The 20,548-nt window shown below is 36.6% G+C and overlaps 1 protein-coding gene across 7 annotated transcripts in view; it reads left to right on the top strand.

Moving 5' to 3' along the window:
* Positions 1 to 20,548, top strand: part of SGCG (sarcoglycan gamma) — a 153,834-nt gene that overhangs the window by 42,476 nt on the left and 90,810 nt on the right. For 2 of the 7 annotated variants that reach the window (XM_054820178.1, XM_054820148.1), the window contains exon 2: positions 1,389 to 1,480. The gene's annotated coding sequence lies outside the window, so the exon portion shown is untranslated. Of the gene's footprint in view, positions 1 to 1,388; positions 1,481 to 3,252; positions 3,377 to 3,522; positions 3,540 to 20,548 lie in introns of those variants that run through there. The other 5 variants (XM_054820197.1, XM_054820187.1, XM_054820167.1 and 2 more) reach the window with 5 other exon arrangements.

Genomic DNA, 20,548 nt, shown 5'->3' with positions numbered 1-20,548 from the left:
GACTCCTCTCATCGTTCCCCTGCTCCAGCATGGAGTCCCTCTCACGGGGTGCAGACCTTCAGGAGCAAACTGCTCCAGCGTGGGGTCCCCCACGGGGTCACAAGTCCTGCCACCAAACCTGCCCTGGCATGGGCTCCCCTCTTCACGGGTCCACCGGTCCAGCCAGGAACTTGCTCCAGCGTGGGCTTCCCACGGGCCACAGCCTCCTTTAGGTGCCTCCACCTGCTCCAGTGTGGGGTCCTCCACGGGTTGCAGGTGGAATCGCTACACCCCCTCATCCTTCGTCCATGGGCTGCAGGGGGACAGCCTACTTCACCATGCTCTTCACCACGTGCTGCAGGGGAATCTCCGCTCCGGCGCCTGGAGCACCTCCTCCCCCTCCTTCTGCACTGACCTTGGTGTGTGCAGAGTTTCTTACATCTTCTCTCTCCTCTCTCCGGCTGCAAAAGCTCACTCTCTAAGTGTTTTTCTTCTTCTTAAATATGTTATCACAGAGGCGCTGATTGGCTTGGCCTTGGCCAGCGGCGGGCCCGTCTTAGAGCCGGCTGGCATTGGCTCTGTCAGACACAGGGAAAGCTTCTAGCAGCTTCTCACAGAAGCCACCCATGTAGACCCCCCGCTACCCAAAACCTTGCCACGCAAACCCAACACAGATAGTCATTGTCTTCTCCACCATTGTGTTGTCTTGTACTTTAAGGGATAAGCAGATGTTCTTGAAATCTTGTAGGTATACACAGAATTTCTGGAAATTTTTTAGTGACATTTTTTAATGGCAGAATATTCAAACCACAATTTGCGTATCTTTTTCCATTGTTTTTTCATGGCATAAGTTTGCAAGTACTTCTAGTTAGTCAAGTGCCGGTATGAGTGGACTCTTGACAATGTGGAACATAAGTATGTTTGCTTGGTTACCTTTCCAGGACAAAGTTGTCAGTCATTGACTTTCAAAATCCAATTGAAAAGGAGGTTGGCAGTTTTTGGTGAGGAACGGGACATCAGTATTCTTGATCTGTGAAGATAATTACTTGACTGAGAGAAACCCTCTAACTGAAGTCATTGTTCATTATACTAATACATTCTAACGCTAGATGGAATTTTAACATTGCAACAGAAATATTTTTTATTATTTGTCACATAGATTTTTGACTAATATTTATTTCTCATTTATTGTAATCTGTGCTGTCATGAACATTTGTAGTCCAAACAGGCATTGAGTGTCCAGTGTTTCATTTGTGTTCCACAATTTTAATCTCAGTGGATTTTGGTCCATCACTTGTAAGATGTTGTCAGTTAAAGTAGTCAGGAGAGCAATTCAGGAATGTATTGTGTTCTTTCCCCATACTCATGAATTTTTTTCCTTTCTCTTTCCATTCTTTGCGTTTAAAAAGGAAGACAGCTGCCTTCAGATGATACAGAATTCACTGACAACTGCTCTTGCTTCAGTCCTACTTCATGAGAACTTCAGAAGATACTAACTGAGGTATTTATTTGTTCTTTCATTTTTTTTATTTTTTCTTTGCACATATTAGATAGGTAGGAGAGCAGACAAAAGACATCATGAATCTAGACCAAGAAGAATGATCATATGTGGAAAATAATATGGAAGTTCTGTCCATAAGGAGAGCTACTGGCTGATTCAATCTAATCTCTTTCTGTAGCTAGGCACTGTGTAGTCAATCTTTTTATAAATTGATAAATCGAATAATTACAAATATGACAAAAGGAAACATTAAAATACAGTTAAAATGTCGCTTTTGGGGAGTCTTCTATCCAGTTGTATCTGATCCTCTGCTTTTCTCTAAGAATGGACAAAAGATTTTGCAGGAAATCCCTGGACATGAATACTCAATTGCCTAAATAATGACTAAATAATGAACCCTTCAAAACTATCTGGCATTTATAGGTTTCTTCCTGTAATACTTACAGAGAATTTAAATTAAAGAAAAGCTTTGGTGTTAACACAATGTACAAATGCTTTTGTCCCAGTTTATCTTTTATAAATCCATGAGATTAAATATAAAGGCTGTTTTAAAAGTATTGATAAATATTTTATTATGAAAAATATTTGTCATTTTTGCCAGATACCAGTGAATTAATTCCTTTTTATAGAAAAGAACTTCTCCATTTGTATATGTAAACAGAGTCTGATAAAGGATTAATGGCCACAGAATTCATAAAGGGAAAAAAGTATCTTGTAAGCCTGTGATCAGTTGGATTTGTGTCAGTCCTAAATTTATGATCTGCAGCTGTTAAATGTCTGCTAGGAGCTTCATCTTCTGAAGCATGATAACAGTGTGAGTGCATGGCTAGAAAAAAGGAAACATTGTGCTTTGAGAAATGAAATTGTCCAAACATATGGATGATGATTGCAATGCTTCACATAGCACGAAACTTTTATTCTGTAGATCTTACAAATGTATACTTTAATGTTTTTTTAGATTGCAGACAGCTACCAGCACATATTCTAAAATATCGTAGGTAGGTTGAACAGAAAGTCTGTTGGTCAGTGTTTGTATAGTCAGTCTAATGTAAGCAGTGCTGGGCTGGAATTCTTGTTGCTGCATTTGAAAATTCAAAGCTTAAATGGCACCGAAAAAAGATGTCTTGTAATTTCTGTAATCATCTTAAAATATGTAATATATGCAAATTTTTTTAATATAACTCTTGGTATTTATATGCATCTTTCTTCAATACCAAGAATGGCTTAAGTTTTTTGAAAGGCTGGTAATTGTATAAAATTCGTATGTGCTATTTTAGGTATACTATACTATATGTGTGTCCTTTTTTTTTAAAGAAACTTTCTATACCAGCCAATATAGATTATAGTTACAATAATGTTAGCATGAAAATTAAAAGTTTTCAGAAAAATTATTGTTAGAATTCAGTTGGCTGTTACATATGGATTCAGAAGAGAAACCAGAAGACTCTTTTGTTTCTAATTTTGCATTGCGTGCTGTTAGCAGCTAACTATGTTAGTAGTTTTTTACGTGCAGATTCTATGATGCGCTGCATATTCTCAGATTTTAATAAAGCTGTTGGCATTATGTGACAGGTTGGGCCATTTTAGTATGCATTATGGATTGGTTATGTCTTATAGTGGGTCAGTTCATTTCTGGAGTCAGTACACAACCATTTTAGCAGTAGAATTAGCCGCTTATGTCACAGATTATAATTAGCAGCGTCTGTATGCCAAAGCAACAGGACGGAATGCAAAACACAGCCAAACATGTGAACGAATTTTCTTCCAGTGGTATTTGGCCAGGCCTAAAATATCTTCCACTCCAGATTTGAAAGTAGTGGAAAAGTTAGACAATCTCTCTTGGGAAGAGACTGATTGTAGTTTATTCAGAAGTCCACATTGTTTCAGATCTCTAAGGTAAGTAACAAATTTTTAAAATTTCTTTTTATATCTGTATTAAAATATTAGCAAATTATTAACTGAGTTGTTTTTTGTTTGTTCTTTACTTATTACATGGATGTATTGAGCTTCTCCCCCATCTGATTTTCTGTGCAACATTTCAGGCTGATTCTGTCCTCATGTAAGGATCATTTTGATTTATTTTAGGACCTAAATTTAAGTGTTCACTTTTATATACAATTATTACTGTATATACAATTATTATTTTAGATTCTGATATTTTAATTATACTTGTTTTTACAACTAAATGCAGTATTAAGTTGCATAGTTTAAACTTGCACTTCTGTAATATTAAGAAGATAACTTTTAGTACTTTTTAAATCTTTTACAATATCATATTACTGTACTTGTATAAATATCTGATTTGCAGTGGTAAAACTCTGATGTTGGTAGCTCTAAATTTTTCTGAGTTTACCTATCACATACTGAAAGTTAAATTTAGTCAAGAATGGATCCATGCTTCTGCAGAACACTTCTTTTTGGCTTGACAGTGTGATAATAACCTTCCATCTGAGGAACTGTTAACAAAATCAGTTCTAACTTCTGTGAAGAGAACTTGAATTAATATGCATCCAACTATGTGTATACAGAACTCCTTTTAGAAGTTTGTAATCTCCTTAAATTCAAATATTTTTTGTCTTGGATAATTTCACTAACTGAAAGAAAATGACTAACTAGGTATCAGTGGGTTACTGACTCATTATCAAATGATTTATTGGATGATACTTGGATTCTCTCCACCAACAGGTGCTCACACTGAATATTTAATCATGCATAAGAATGAGCACATGAATTCCTAAAACAGGATAGTGCCAAAGTGTAGGAATGTTGAATTCCACTGTATCAACACCAGTCAACTAGGCTACTTTTATAGCGATATGGGTGGTTTCACCACATCTATCTTACTCCTCCTACTTCAGGAGGAGATGAATCACGTCCTAGAAGTGTCTGCCTGTCTCCATTGTCTGTGGAGGGGGCCTAGGGAAGTATGGTCGATGTTATCTGTGTTTGGTGAGATGAATTCTGGCTTGCATAGCCACGTCCAAATGGGTAATCCACATGAGTTAACTATAGTAACTTTGTGCCATGGAGTTCTGAAAGTTTGCAGTGAGTTAAGATTTTGGAAGTTTTGGTTGTGATGCATAGTCACAACTGATGCCACTTTGGTTGAGTTGAATGTCCATTTATCTTCTAAAGAAATGTGATAGTCATATATTAGATACAGACCTCCTTTCTATTACGTAAGGAAGAGCAAATGGTCCTAGAATACCACCAAAGGGTAAGAACCACTGCGTGAGTTAAATTAAAAATAAAAGGATCTAAATTAAGCCCAGCATTAGAGGGAGCCGTTTAAAATCTCTCTTCTCAATCTTTACACTTTTGCTGATAACATGCAACTTTTTCCTGGTTGAAAAATCAGTGGTCAAAAGCAGGATATATTTTAGTTCTTATTCATAATCATAAGGCTTTAGTAACAATTTGAAGCTGCAATATTCATCCTTACTGTAATAGGTTTGTAATTATACAGATATGTGTGACTATACCTAGTGTTGAGAATACTCATGCAAGAATGTGTGTTTTAACCTAAGGGAAAAGAGTTTTGGAGGAACAGTTGAAAGACAGAAATGGATATAATGTATCATACAAACCCAAGCCTCTGTCAAAAAGCACAGAAAAGTTGGGTGTACAAAGATCCTCTTGGTTGAATAAACTTGTGAGATTTATTCCTTCCTGTGAAAGTAATGCCTTTTACATGAGATAAAAATCCCAGGTCCTGACCTCTTACAGTTTTTAATTATTTTCATGACTTAGAATTAAGTAAGCTGGATTTCCTGTGGACTTACTTCTCAAAGTTGATTGTGTTAGACGTTTAACGAGCAGTGACTGAAGGTTTTCTGTAACAGAGACATTTACGAGGTCTTTTGCTCATACAGATTTTCTGATACCTAATAAGGTCTTCTTGCCCATTGTGGTCTCTCAGTGGAGACATAAATGGGGTTTGTTCTTCTCTCTTCTGTCTCACTTTCAGAAAGTTTTGAGGAATGTAATATTTCTGAGACCTCTGTTTGTTGAATTTGGTTGAAATTGGCCAAGAAACTCAACAGCTATTGTAGGAGGGAGGAAAATGACAGATGATTTAGACAGTGACATAGAGTGTGATTGCTTTTTTATTTATTAAACCAGACTGAAAGCATCATGGCAGTTAGGTAACAGGTTAATTCAATATCCTGGTCAAATTTTCAATTTGGGTAACAATATTCTCACTATTTAATTCATCTGAAACTTTGGCTACTTGGGCCAGTCTTCTCATTAAACCTTTCTGTATATCTACCAAAAGCTGTTAAACAGCTGCTGTATTTCATGCCGTGGTTGGTTATGTTTCTGTGCTGGATGAAGTACTACTTCTGTATAAGAATGTGGAGAGGAATATAAACTAAAGTACATCAATATTTTTTAAAATGGACAATAGTATGTGCTAAGTGTTCGATATTACTGGTATTAGCCATAAGACACATGTTTTTCACTAAGACATATAATATGTTTGTTTATTTGCGTGTGTGCATACATATATCCTGAAGGTTGTCTGTGAGAAACATGTATATCTGTATTTTCAATAATGGGATGTAGAGGTAGAATCGTCTTGTAGTAATGCCTGTTAAAACTGTCCAGTTCCTCCTTGTTTATTTGCTGTGTGGTCAGTGCTCTGAGGAACAAAAGAAGTCTTAGTACCTTTTCTTGGCCTTAGCTTTTTCCAGTAGTGTGAGTGGCAGATAATAAATTTTATACAGACTTTGCATCATTGGCTTATTAGTTCTGGATGGTAGTGGCTTTCAGAAAAGGCTGGCTGTGTAGGGTATATCAACCTCCATTTCAAGGAGGTCCTGGTTTGAATTTCAAAGCTGTTAGACCTGGCTATGAGAAGCAGGCAGCCTCTGCCAGTCATGGCTGCTGGTGGAAGGAAACGTGTCTGCAAAGCTCCACTGCACGCAATTTTCTCAGTTTTGAGGAAAAGGAGATTAAAGTGAGGACCAGTAATAAGTAAATAAAAACCATGTTCTGGTGACTCCATACTGCTGAAAGCAGAATAAAATGGAAGTGGTTCTTAAAAAAGAAATGCTGTGGAATGAAGCTGGGTCAGCAGAGGGCAGCTATGGCAATGGACCCTAACTGCAGACCGGGCTGCATTAGCGAGGCTGTAGATGACAAGCTGCATCCAAAGGTCTGTTCCAGTCCAGCTTTGAACTGGAATAGATGATCTGCAGAGGTCCATTGCAGCCTAATTTTTTCAGGGATTCTCAGAATTTGTTCAGAAAAATTTTCCTGAATATTCCATCTATTATTATTTACCTACTGGTCTTGATTACTCTCTTGGTTGTCCTACTAGCTGATCCAATCGTCAGAGTTTCAGATTTTATGTCTACTTTCAGTATCACAGTTTACCAAATAAGATGTGTCATGGGAGATTGGTAGATAGCAGTATTCTCAAGTCCCTGTTGGACCTGCATGAAGTTCCTATATCAGTAAGAACTGACTATAATATTGGACTTGAATTTTACTTGGAAATACGAGGAAGGAAATGGATGGATTCAGAGTTTAAAGTAAAAAAATTAACGGCATTATTTTGATATCAACACTCCCTATGAGCTGAAAAGTCACAGGAGTATATTTGGGAGACTGGCAGAAAATGTTGTTTGCCTGAGTGAAAGTTTTCGTAGTAGGGGTAAGAAAATGATAAGATAGATTTCAGTATGTGGAGGAGGAAGAGGTTGATTGGGGTTTGACCTGAGTGCCAAACAAGAGAGAGAGAACATGATGAACACTTCCAAAAGTCAGCACAGATGGGGCAGACAAGGCTGCTTCAGGTTTGGTTCCCTCCACATTCCTTTAATAGTATCCTGATAAGCTTTGTACCTTCATATCGCACCCCAAGATTTCTATCATATATTCTGGTTCTACAAAAAGACGGTCATATTTGAGGTCCAAAGAGGTGATAGTTTGCCCAGAGGGCACCCAGAGTCAAGTTTTATGTAGTATGGATGGATGTAGTATAGTTTTATGGAGATGGAGCCAAACTTTCTGTAGGATGGGCAGCAAGACCAGGATAGGAGATGGTAGTCCTGTGCTGCCCATGCTACTTTTCAGACTATTTTCCTGGTCTCAGATGCTCAGATAGACCTAGTGAAGGGCCTATATGCCAAAAAACTTGTCCGCTTTTTCAGTCATACTGTTTGGTATAATAAAAGATATTTATTTTACGCACAAAATTTTTCTTCCCTGCAACATTCTACTTTTAGTTTTGTTGTGTTATGGTAGGTGTTTTCCATTTAATGAAAGTACTGAAGAAGGCTTCTGAAAACTGTTATCTTGCTTAAACACAGAACTGCATTATGAAATAGAATATTTCATTCTGCATGATTTCATGAGTCATTTAATAATTATGTTCAATGCATGTGTGAAGATAATGCTTTCAACTAGAAATGCAGTTCTTATATTCATGAAGTAGTGTAAGACTTTATTAATGTATTGTCATAACAGAGAAGAAACAGTTTGTAAGCTATATCTGATAAAGACACTGTGTTTATCTGAGTACCCCACATTCTTTTTGAATTGTATATTTCACTGAAATTCTGTTAGTAACAATCTTCATTATCTGTGAAAAGTACTTGCTTTTTTACATTTAGATTCATATATTTTATTAATTTTGCCTTTAGTTAAACATCTATTGAACTGATAGTGTTGTGATTCACACTTGGTGATTTAACTGATTTTAGTCATGTTTATGGAAGACAAAGCTGTATCCCCTTAGCCATATTGAAAGCATCTGAATTGCTATTTAAATTAAGAATATTAAAATTATTGTCTTTCTCTATCAGAAATCCTTAGGTACCTAGTAACATATGACTTTAACTCAGGAAAAAATTCAAAGCCAGCATTCAAAAAATTATCTAGAAATAAGCTTTAATCTAGGGCTATTTAGTAAGTGAAGCATATAAATGGATAGAACATAAAATAATGAAAACAAAGGCAGCAGAAAGCAAAATTATTCTCTTACTTTGCTTTATCAGAAGATTCCACCTTTCGCTACCTTTCCCTTCTCTTCGTTACTTTATTCAGCATTCCCCGGGCACTTTCTCCCCATATTTTAGAATCTCCATTTATGTTTCTCATGTTTGTTTTCTGAGTGTACCCACTACTTTTTCTCTTATCCCCAAGAGTCTACTCACAGTATTTAATTTACTGTACTTAAATTATATTGTGGAGGCTTTTTCTTTGTTACATGTCTGATTTCATATTTTGTTAATTTGTCACCAAAATTCGGGAATAAAAGAAAACTCCTTAACACCAATTTATCATTAAGAAGCAGGCATTTCCTTTTATTGCAGCGCTGGGTGTCAGGAGGATAGTTCCTCTAATCAGGCACACCTAATGCTGGTTCACTTGTCATATTTATACACAAATGTTACAAAGATTACAAAGTGGTACACTCCCCGTTACAATAATTGGTTCATATTTCTTCGCCTAGTATGCAAACTAGAACGCATGCTCAGTTCCTTTCTCTGCCTCTATCTTTTGAGTAGGTGGTATAATTTGGGTAGGGGGCTTATGGGTCGGTGGTCATGGGGACCCTGCCCCAAATTACCTTTCCCCTAGTTTCTCAATACTTCGGTGTTGGTAATTGTTTGCTATATGCCTCAGGAAGATAAGGATGCTCCTGGAGGCAATTAGTGTCCTCCCTTTCTGAAAAGTATGTACATAAGGGCCTTGAAGTGTCTTGTAGCTCCTTCTTTTTATCATGATGTGTAGCAAGTGCTCATTCTAAGAATCGTTAGCCTTCTACCTAAAGTAGTAATGAATAGTTTCTTAACACATGTAAGGAGGCCTTCATTACAGGCCTATCTTTTTTTGCTACAGATTCACAGCTAAAAAGAAATGAAAACATTTACAAGACAATTTTCCCATCTGGAAATAGATTTCAACATTGTGGTGGATTATTTTAAATTTCAGCTGAATTTTATCCAGCTTTTTCTTCTCGATTGAAGTAATAGATTTTGAAGCTATGAAGATACTCTTTACTTTTGCACACTAGAGGCTAACAAAAATCTCTCAGTTGTCCTTATATTGAACTAAAGCCTTTCTGGTGCAGGATTACCTTCCAGAAATGTGTGTAAGGTTATTTTTCAACTGCCAATTAAGGATTCAGAATCTATCTTAGGCAGAGTTTAGTTGCTCAAATGGTAGAAAACAGTCCAAACCACCTGCAAACCTGGACTGGGTGAACCTGAAGAAACTAAGATCAGCATCATTTATCTTTATTTCGCCATTAGAAACCTGCATAGACCTTCCCAGACTTTGAGTTTAGGAAAGCCTAATTTGCAGTTTTCTTTGGACCTACAAGGAACAGTTTAGGGAATTGGTCTTAATGTCTTTAATTCTGTTTTCACAAACTATGGTTAAAAATTTCAAAGCTCTGGAGGTAGTCTGTTGCTCATTATTTATGGTCAAAACTGCAAATAATACTGCAGTGGATGCATAGGTAGCAAATAGCATACTGAGATTGTCATTAGATTTTCCTGTTACAATATTCCTTTTTTTTTTATGTTCTGGGTTGGTTCTTTGGTAAGATCTCAGACTACAAAAACCGATTGACATGTCAGGTACTATTGTCTATATTTGATGAGCAAATAATGTCTAATTTCAGTTTTAAAAGGCAAGTTATACTTGTGCTCTATGAATATCTTTTCCTGTGTATGCTCAAAGAATAACTTTAGAAACTACAGACATACTTCCTGGAGAATGTATTTTGCTTGTTATTTGATCCAAATAGGAATTGTTTTCCAGTTTCCCAAATTAGGATCTTTAAAATGAAGAACTATGCCAAAAATAACTGTTATTTTTCAGATTACAGTACTTGAGTTACATCAGTAAATCAACTTTAATTGAAAGTTAAGAATTTTAATAATAACTGCTTATTTCCATTCCAGATTAAATACTTTCTACTTTGAGATACAAGGAGTATATATGTTATGTCGAATGAGAGATTTTGCTCTTAGTTTATTTTGGAATGCATAGATACTTAACATGTACTTCTGGATTGTGTTTGTGCTTCATTTGTTTTTACAGCTAATTGAAAGATCAGCTATGTCTTTCCTATTGGTTTTAATCCAAGAAGTGGCATGCTGATCAAAAACAGTATTTATACATTTCGCTATGTTCTTCATCTTCTGTGTTTCTTGCATTGCATTATTGCTTTGTCACGGTCGCTGAAAAAACTTAGAGTCGGTTGCTGCCTAAACAGTTGAAGTCAACATCACCAAAAAAGGCTTCTGTAGTACATGCCTTTTGATGATTTCCTTATGTGTTTAATACACACTTAAATTAATGTGGTTTTCCCCTGTGTAAGTAAAAATGAGCAATAAAGCTGGTATGACCAGGACTGCAGTGCAACAGAAGCAGATCAGTTTGAGTTCATTGACCTTTAAAATTCCTCAGATAAGGGCAGAAATTTAAAATATATCATGAGACACAGTACACATAGGAAAGCATTTTGCTTCCCTTGCTACTGAAAAAGAAAGTGAATTTTGAATGTTTAATTTCATTTCATGTGACTTTTCAATAAAGGTACCATTATGACTTCCTAAATGCAAGGTCAAATTGTTCTTCTTTCATGTTTTTTGAAACGTGTCTGTGATCAATCACTTGAATGAGAGAGGGAAGACATGAGGATTAATTTTCAGCTCTAGCCTCTGTGTCTAGTTCCATTCCTTGTTTCTTTGGTGTATTTTCACTTCATTATTCAAAAAAAGCTTCACAGAATAGCAGTATAACTCCATTTACCATGTGAAATCTTTTAGCAAGGCTAAATAAACAGCTTTTCAAGGTCCTCAACCAACTTAGGAAGGCACCACAGAAGGGAGTTGTTACCTGTTTTGTAATTGTGCCGAAGTCTACTTTATGAACTGGAGGTATGCCTCTAAAGAGATAACAGCATGCTACCTGGAAATAGCACTTTCATAAAAGCAGCAGCAGCAACAACAGAAAAAAAAGAAAAGGTTATGCCAATGCATACGTCTTTACGTATTTAAATAGAGCTGTTTCTTTTTGCTGTCACAGAGAGTACCTCTTCCCAGCACTAGGGACATGAAATACTTTTCCTGAGAACAACATTAAGGATAATGTTGAAGGACTTTTCCTAAAAGCTCTCTCCAAGTAGCACTTGCATTAGGAACAATATTTCTACAGGATACATTTTGGTCTTGCTGATAATCATTTTTGTATGATATAAAGGTTTCTCTATCACAGACCTAGAAAATAAAAAGATATATTTTTTTTAAAAAAGTATTTTTAAATAGAAAAAAGATGTAATTGCTTTTTTTTTTAAGTATTTTTTAAAAGTATCTAAAATTATTCTTTGTCTGGTAGACATCCACATGAGATTATGATAGCAGAGATTATTTCATGATTTGTCTCCATCAGAGGGATTGCTTTCATTTCCTTCACATTTATAAAGAACTTCAAGCCTTTCAGTATGTTCAGTAACTCCAACGAAGATTATTTCCCCATTCCTCCCCCTGAGTTAGCTTTGCAATTGTGGCAAATGTCACACTTGCCCTAACTATGTAAATAACCAGAAAAAGCATGAAAAATGACAAAAAAGGTTGTAAAAAGTTTATGCCTAGCAGTTTTTTGAGATTCCTGGTGGTGTCTTCTGTGAAGGAAAATTGAAGGCCACAGAAACAATTCTTATATGTATTTAATGGTCCTTAAATTAAATTTTGTACACAGAAACCTAATCTTCAATGCAACTCAAAGCAACAAGATACCAGATCCTGTCTGCAAAGTTTAACTCTTTGCTTAAGATAGTGTACTCGATGATAAAGGAGAAAATGAAAGTAATTGAGAGCATCCAAGCAATAAAGTAATTGAGAGCAACAATTTAAATATCAATGCAAACAGCATGGGATGTATCCATTTTGTCAACTACTCAAATAAACAACTTCTCCTAATGTCCATGATACCCAGAGACGTACAAACCACTCTAAAGTAGCCAGAATTCTATTTAATCAGCCAGGTTAGGAGTATTACTGCTGACCTGATATAACAAAAGTTTGAATGTGATGACTTAAGGAGAGTTCTTAGATGTTCTTTCCAAATAAGTGGTGTGCTAAATAAATACGCTTGAAATGGATAAAAAACTGTACACCTTGTATTGCAAAAGAAGTGTATTAAGATTATTCTTTGAACTATTTATCCAGATTTCCTATTTCTTAAAATTGTGATGTTGTTTTTATTTCCCTTTTTATGAAGGAATATCATTTCAATTCAAATTAGTATGACTTTACTATGTTTATCTAGAGAAGACAGGGTTTTTTAACTACTACCAGAAATACTTGGTGCAATGGTGCGTATTAGAAACAAGTTAGTTCCTTTGAAGCACTTTAAATTGCGATCAAAAACACATAGCAAATTCTGTTTCTTTCTTCACCAAAAGAGTGGCCAGGCATTGGAACAGGCTGTCCAGAGAGGTGGTGGAGTCACCATCCCTGGAGGTGTTTAACAAACGTGTAGACGTGGCACTTTGGGACATGGTTTAGTAGACATGGTGGTGTTGGGTTGACGTTTGGACTTCATGATCTTAGAGGTCTTTTCCAACCTTAAAGATTCTGTGATTCTATGATTCTATGATTCTGTTTGTCTTTTGGACAAATAAGTAAACTCTGAAGTTTATAGGCAAAATAATTTTTGTGAAATTACACATAATACAGATTACCTATTCTTCATGGAAAGGTGTTCTTGCAATACAAAATTATCAGTATTTTATATTGGCAAAACTTAATCTAAGATTTAACTTAGGTTCACCTTCTTTCCAACACAGAATAAGGTAATTCATTATGCATGTCAAATATGTAAAATGTACTCAGTGTGTACATTTCAAGTAAAAAATCCACACCCGACTTGTGCTCAGCTTTAAAAATAACTGCATAAGGATGAAGATGCTTGCCAAAAAGTAAGCTGAAAGCATCCCAGAAAATGTTTAAGAGTATTATATTGGAAGGACAGATTGAATATATGGATATATCAAAAAAAGTTTGAGACACGGTGAAAGTAACTCAGCATGGCAAATCAGCAGACTAAGGGAAATAATTAGAACCAAGAAGTTGTATTTCCCAAATCTCAAGTTGTGTGCAAATGAACAAAATAGAAAAGGTCATGAATGCTGGCAGGTTAAATCAAAAAACAATACGGCTGGGCAAAAATTTTTAAGGAACAATGAAAATCATAAGGGACGATAAACCTTTCTTCAAATATGACAACGACTAAAACCTGCCAGGTAGTTTGTATGGTAAATGGATGATCAGACTCTAAAGAGAGTGATCAGAGAAGTGAAGGATATAAGAAGTATACAAAATTAATTATTTGTGTTTCCGTTAATTGTGAAAGAAGCTGGAGCCCTTTCTGGGCTACTCATGAAAGGATCTATTTCAGAATAAAAGGACTACAGAAGAAGCTTATCTATAGGGGAGATGTAGGTAAAATATATAGTAATGTTCAAAATTAGAAGATATTCACCAAAGACCTTGGAAGGTACTCAAGAATAAAATAAGTGAACTATTAAAGGTGATAAAAGGCCAGCTCTAAAGACTGCAGAATCCTAGATTAATTTAGATTGGAAAGGGCCTCTGGAAATCATCTAGTCCACCCTCCAGCTGTACTTGGTCTGTAGCAGACTTAACGGAACATCACTTGTCCTTTGATCTGTCCTTTGATCTTTCTCATAACCTCCTGAATGTCTCCTTTTCTTTTTCAAAGCAAAACTGTATGCATTTGACTCAGCCCTTTGCACGCAGCGCAACCCTCTTCCTCTTTGCCTTCGCAGCCTTTCCTTCCTGAGTGCTTGTGTCCATCCATTGCAGCATTCCAGTCACATGAGCTATCCAATGTATTTCTGTAATTCCAGTGGGATCATTGCTCTGCAGCTGTGCATGGATTACTCTTGTTTCCCATGCTGTGTTCATTCATGTACCGACACTGGAGACGGATGGACCCCAGTCATGCCGCTTGTATAAGGAAAGGGAAAGAGCCTTCTCCATCATGCTGTCCCACTGGATGCTTCTTTGCTGCCCCCCATGCATTCACTTCTTGTAAGGCTATAGCAACCCTCTCCTGATGTACCTAGTTTAAAGCTTTCCTTACTAAGTTAGCAAAGATGCTCTTACCCAAATTGGTCAGATGGATCCTATCTCTTCTCAATAGTTCTCACTCCTTAAAGAGGCTCCTGTGGTCATAAAAGCCAAAGCTCTGCCCCTGACACCAGCTAAGTAGTAAGGTGTTAACATGCTGGATATATCCACTTCTATATGAACCTTTCTTTTACTGGAAAGATTGAGGAAAAAAAACAGCTGGCCCTTATACCCTTTACCCCTCCCCAGAGCTCCCTCATCACTCTTCATGTGCTCACCTTTAGGAGTATCATTGCTGTCCATGTGATGAGCAGCAAGGGCTGGGTAAGCCTCGTAAGTCTCTGCAATGTGCTGTGTCTGATCACTCAGCAAGCAGCAGAACTCCCAAGACATCAAAGTCAGGTCAGCGGATTGGTGCCTCTGTCTCCCGGTAAAGGAAGTCTTCAGTGACTGTCACCTACCAGTTGCCTGTGCAGGTTGCTACTCTCCATCTTTTTTGACTTTGCTGAAGGGCATTTCAAGACTGAATGATCAGAAATTAAAATGGCAGATAAATTTCAGTCTAGGTAGATGTGAAGCTTTGCACATGGGGAAAAAAGGCCTTCAAATCCAAATTGATGGTATCTGAACTATTACAACTTCATAGTGAGATCATGGAGTTATGATGGATGATTCACTGAAAACACCAGCAAAGTGCCCACTAGTTTTCAGAAAATAAAACATTTGGAATTCATGGGGAATGATAGAGATCAAAAGAGAGTACATTGTACAACTCTATAATCTACCGGCCTTTCAAATCCTATGTGCTGGTTTTGTTCCTCCTCCATCTCTGAACTGAGTCAGTTAAGAGGAGGGTAATAAGTACAGCCAAAGGAATAGCACTGCTTTTGTACAAGGACAATACAAGCTAGAAAAGAACTGACCAGGATCAAGAGAACAATATGGTGGATGTCTGTAAGAAGGCTTCCATTCTTTCATCAGTATCATATTTTAGATGTATCATCAGAGAGAGGCTATTGAGCTAAATGGACTTTGGTCTGCTCTGGTATAGTCCCTTTTATGGTTTTAACCTCATATATAAGATAATAAACATAAAAAATGTTCTTTGATTATTTGTGTAGGTCAATTTGTTGTAATAAATGGGATCTATTGATTGAATAGGATGTAGTAACACAAAGCAACTGAAACAAAATTGAAAAAATACTTCTGAAAATTTTTTTTAATTACATCAGTCATTACATTTCCTAATATTTTTTGAATATTTGATTTAATTTTATTTTTTATCACATGTTCTGTTCTTGTAGGAAAAGTATGCATTTTAAAATAAAACCTGTTTCTAAAAGCTATGTAAAATATTACCCTGTTAATTGTTTCTGTCTATCAGTATTTCTTTCTGGTTTAATTTTCTTTTTTTTTCCTTCTTTTTTCTTTTTTTTCTTTTTTCTTTTTTTTGTTTTTTAAATTAAACTGATGGAGTTCTACTTACTGTTTGTTCACCTCAGAGTTGCTAGCCTTCCCCTACCCCCCCCATTTTTTTTTGACTTTGCATCCTGTCCTGGTTTTGCCTGGGATAAAGTAATTTTCTTTCTAGTAGCTGGTATAGTGCTGTGTTTTGGATTTAGTATGCCAATAATGTCAATAATACACTGATGGTTTTGGTCGTTGCTAGGTAGTTGTAGTGCCAACACCAAGTCAAAGACTTTTCAGCTTCCCATGTCCTGCCAGGTGCAGAAGGAGCTGGGAGAGCACAGCCAGGACAGCTGACCCAGACTGGCCAAAGGGATATTCCCTACCATACAACATCATGCTCCATATAGAACTGGGGAAGCTAGCCAGGAGGTGGGATCACTGCTCGGAAACAGACTGGGCATCAGGGTGGTTTTCCACAGGTGGTGAGCAATTGCATTTGTGCATCACTTGTTTTATATATAGATGTATATATAGATGTAGATGTAGATGTGCATGTGTTTGTGTGTGTGTGTATGTATATATAATTATGATTATGATGACTCTCTTCCTTTGTTATCCTATTAAATTGTCTTTATCTCAACCCACAAGGTTTTTTCCCATTCTCCTCCCCATCCCCTTGTGGTGCTTAGTTAGTGACTGGGGTTAAACCATGACACAGCTGAATTGGAGTACGATAAAATGAAGGCATAGAGATTTTCAGGGTAATTAAGTTTTTTCAAGTTTAGTGAAAGTTTCTTATGAGGTAATGCCCTCATTAAAGGAAAACTGTCCTGGTAGATTCTGTTGGCATGTGAATGGTATCTACTGGGTCAGAACAGACAATTCAAGCTAGCTGGTACTGGGATGTATTATCTTTTGCCCAAGAAATTTTTATAAAGGGCTTTGAGAGAGCAAAAGTAACAAGGTTACTGTATTGATGTAGATACTTGAAGAACAAACGGTACAAATCTGTATAAAACTAAGCCTCATTACTTCTTTTGTTTATAGTACAAATCATTAAGCTTTCTTTGTTTTTAATGAATTTTTAGGCACAACTGAAAGCAACAGCAAACATACCTATTCTCTTTTTATTCCCTTTGTACACTGTTGCTAATTTCAGTTTCATCTTTGCTGCTGATGTAAGTGGTAAGCATAAACTGAGCTTCCTAGTTTGCTGTTTCCCAGCACTCCTCCTAGATGAAACACTTACCTGTCAACACAAATTCTGAGTTTGTTTCAAAATATTATTGCTGTGATCATAAAAGAAGAACTGTCTGTTCGAATACCGTGTCTGAACTGCTTCATGATCAGAGGTAGTGAGGACCAGTCCTTCATGTCTTGTGGCTGGCTGTAACATCTAAGAATTCCTGTGTTGGATCACTCTGGGGTATCACAAGTCAGCTTCATTAAGTGTTAAATTAATACTGGTTCATCAGGGGACCACAGAGATACAAGTTCTGCTTTGTGGTTCTTCCTAAAAGACTTTCTCTGTACATAGCCATACCTGAATAACTGTCTTGACAGTGATTTTTTTTTTTTTCTCCATGCATTTTAGCAAAATGGCCAGTCAAGGTAGACCTGAGTAGCTTCTTGAGCAGATGTGCAAGGTTAGATACCTTCTCACAATCAGTTGTCACAATCAGTGTTAAAAATGATCAAATATGGGGGATAATATTTTTGGTGATTGATACTGCAAGTAGCTAACCTGATACTTTACAGGAGTGTTTTGAAGTATGTTTATGCAGTCCACAGTATGCATTCAGTTCCTTGGTAGTTTTTTTCTGTTGACTTGTATTTATTTGTGTATATTAATAATGTACATTTGGGTACTTGATATACACTGAAGATTTATATTTTATGTGCCTGAACAGAGATATCAAAAAGAAAATCCTAAAGGAGTTAGCATCAGTGTTCCCCTGTATGTGCCCCTTCTTTCTGGAGGATGACTCTGAAGAAATGTCCCAAATGAAAATAACAGTAGAAGATATTCATTTGGGACAAATGAATAAAATTAATAATTATTCTGTCACCAGGACCAGATGGCATTCACTCATTTTATGAAGGAAAAAAGTTCTTTGTCTGCCTTTCCGATAAAAGAAGCAAGATAGCATCAAACATTACTTCATCTTCATTTTCTGCCCCAAGAGCTTCCGATATATCTAGGTGTTGCTAACTGCATGATTCTAGCTTTGCTTCAACAATATATTCCCACTGTCTGTTCTTCCAAGAGCTGGAGTACGGTGTTGAATAGTGATGACAAACACAAATAAATCTTCAAATATTATGCAATTCCTATTAATTTTTGTATGCAAACAGAGAGAATTTCAGCATTGTCAGAGTGGGTAAAATACCCCAGGCAGATTATCCCTACCTTGATATTTTGAACAAATAAAAGAGCAATAATGTCAGTTTAAGCCAAAATGTGACCTTCATTCTGTTTATAAATGGTTATAAAGGGATTTTAAAGGAATAGTCTCTTATGAATAAGTAAAATGTAAAGTAGGCAGAGACCATCAGATGTTTGCAAGCAATTGGGGAAGAATGTTTTAAATTACAGCCCTTGAATAGGAGGATAATGTCCCATAAGCTTAGACTTCTGAAGGTGTTGTGGACATCTTCCTAGTCCATTGTAATGCAATATGAAGGAGTTTTACTTAAAGAACAAAGTCAGTGTCTTAAAACCACATTTTTTCTGTAGTTGTTTCACAAGTGCTGTAGTTTTCTGGACTTGCCAATGATATTGTAAATCCAAATGAAAGAGCTTTTCTCTGGAGGACAGTAGAGATTTTAATGTTTACTTGAGAATACAGGAATAGTTCAGTAGAGCAGTCTGGAAATGAATGGCAGACTCACATGTCCTTATTTTTTGTCTGGCACTTTCTTCCAGATCTGAATGTATTGCTTTTGCAGGTACAACAGGTTGTAGTGTAAAAATATGGTATCAAGAGTAAGAATTTAAACTTCATGAAATGTCTGAAATGTCAAATTGTTTGCCAGGCTTCCAATTTCAAATACAACACAGAAATACATCTTTGAAGAGCACAAGTATGTTTTACCTTTGGTAGAATTTTCAAATAATTTACAATTTGGTGTAGTTATTAAAAAGGCTGTAGCAGGGAAGAAAGAAAAATGAACCTATAAATAACAAGAGCATATTCCAGAATTTTTGTCAGTTACAGTGACTTTTTTTGTGCAAATTACATGCAAATTTAAGTAAAAACATAAATTGTAGTTATGTTAAATAGCCCGATGGAGCTACCACATGGTGCAAAATAGCTCACTTCCTCTGGACTGTCACAAGCTGATAAAACTTTTTCTATTTCAAATGAGGAATTATTCCCTTTTATAAAAGGAAGAACATTTTTCTGAGTAGGTTTGAAACTGTGTAACAGATGGCATTCTTGTTCACCACACAGGGATTTTATAATCTTGGTAATCTCCTCAAAAGAAAGGTAGTGAAATGTCAATTAAATTTAATCTATATAGGAAAATTATTGTTGCTTACTATTTTAGAACTCATTACTATTCTGTTCCATATATTTAATTTAGACCACTTAAATGGTATCACAAGCTCTTATTAACACAAACTAATGGAGGAGAAATAGTTTGCTTAAGTGGAAGATGAGGATAATGGGATAATGTTCATTTGAACAGAGCTGAATTTTTTTTTCTTTTTTATCTTTTTTTTTTCTTTTTTTGGGGGGGGGGGGTAAGCCACATACGTGCTAGCAAAGGCTAATCCACAGCAAATGGCATGACACAGCTTGCATCTGTGTCACTAATTCTCATCCCCAGCAAAACGGAGTGCCCTGTTGGGAGCCCTCCTCTATGCTATCTCCAGGCCATAAAGCAGCTGCGGCCACATCTGGCAGAGTGCCAGGTGGTACTGGCCGGGCTGTCCCCAGGATGCGTGCTGCCAGTGAAACAGCACGGATGCTCACAGCACATGCCTTCACCCTGCTTAGTTTACTGTCCTAGATGTAAGGTAGGAAAACGCTTAGCATAAAAAACGGTCCGAGTCAGCAAATCAAGGACCGTATGTACCAAAGTATGCGTTTTATGACTCTGTAAAAATCTGTCCAACTGTAACTAATTTTTAAATCCTAAAAATCACAGTTAGTTTGGCATCCCTGAGAGAAATGTTTCAGCCAGTCTGATAAGTTTCTGCTCATACTTTAGTATTTTCACAACTTTTCTCCAGACCAGATTTATGTGCTATCACCACAGAATGACTCCTCCTATTACTGTCGGGTATATAGAGATGAAGCACAGTTTCTCCTGCTATGGTTTTGGGTCTGGAAATTGGAAATGAGAGATGAGATCCTGTCTCCCATAAGAATCTCTGCTCTCAGTGAGATGTTTTCCTGTGCCTCTCCTGGTGTCTGCAAGGGAGATGGAGGAAGAATTTATTTTAAAGCAGAGGGAATAAAAGCCAAACAAAGAGAGGAAAGAAATAGATAGAGACAGTGTGGCAGTCCTCCAGAGAAACTAGAACTAAGCC

This window comes from Grus americana, chromosome 1 (assembly GCF_028858705.1).
Source record: "Grus americana isolate bGruAme1 chromosome 1, bGruAme1.mat, whole genome shotgun sequence".
Lineage (NCBI taxonomy): Eukaryota > Metazoa > Chordata > Aves > Gruiformes > Gruidae > Grus > Grus americana.
The sequence above is the reverse complement of the archived record's forward strand: the minus strand, read 5'-3'. Positions and strand labels throughout refer to the sequence as shown.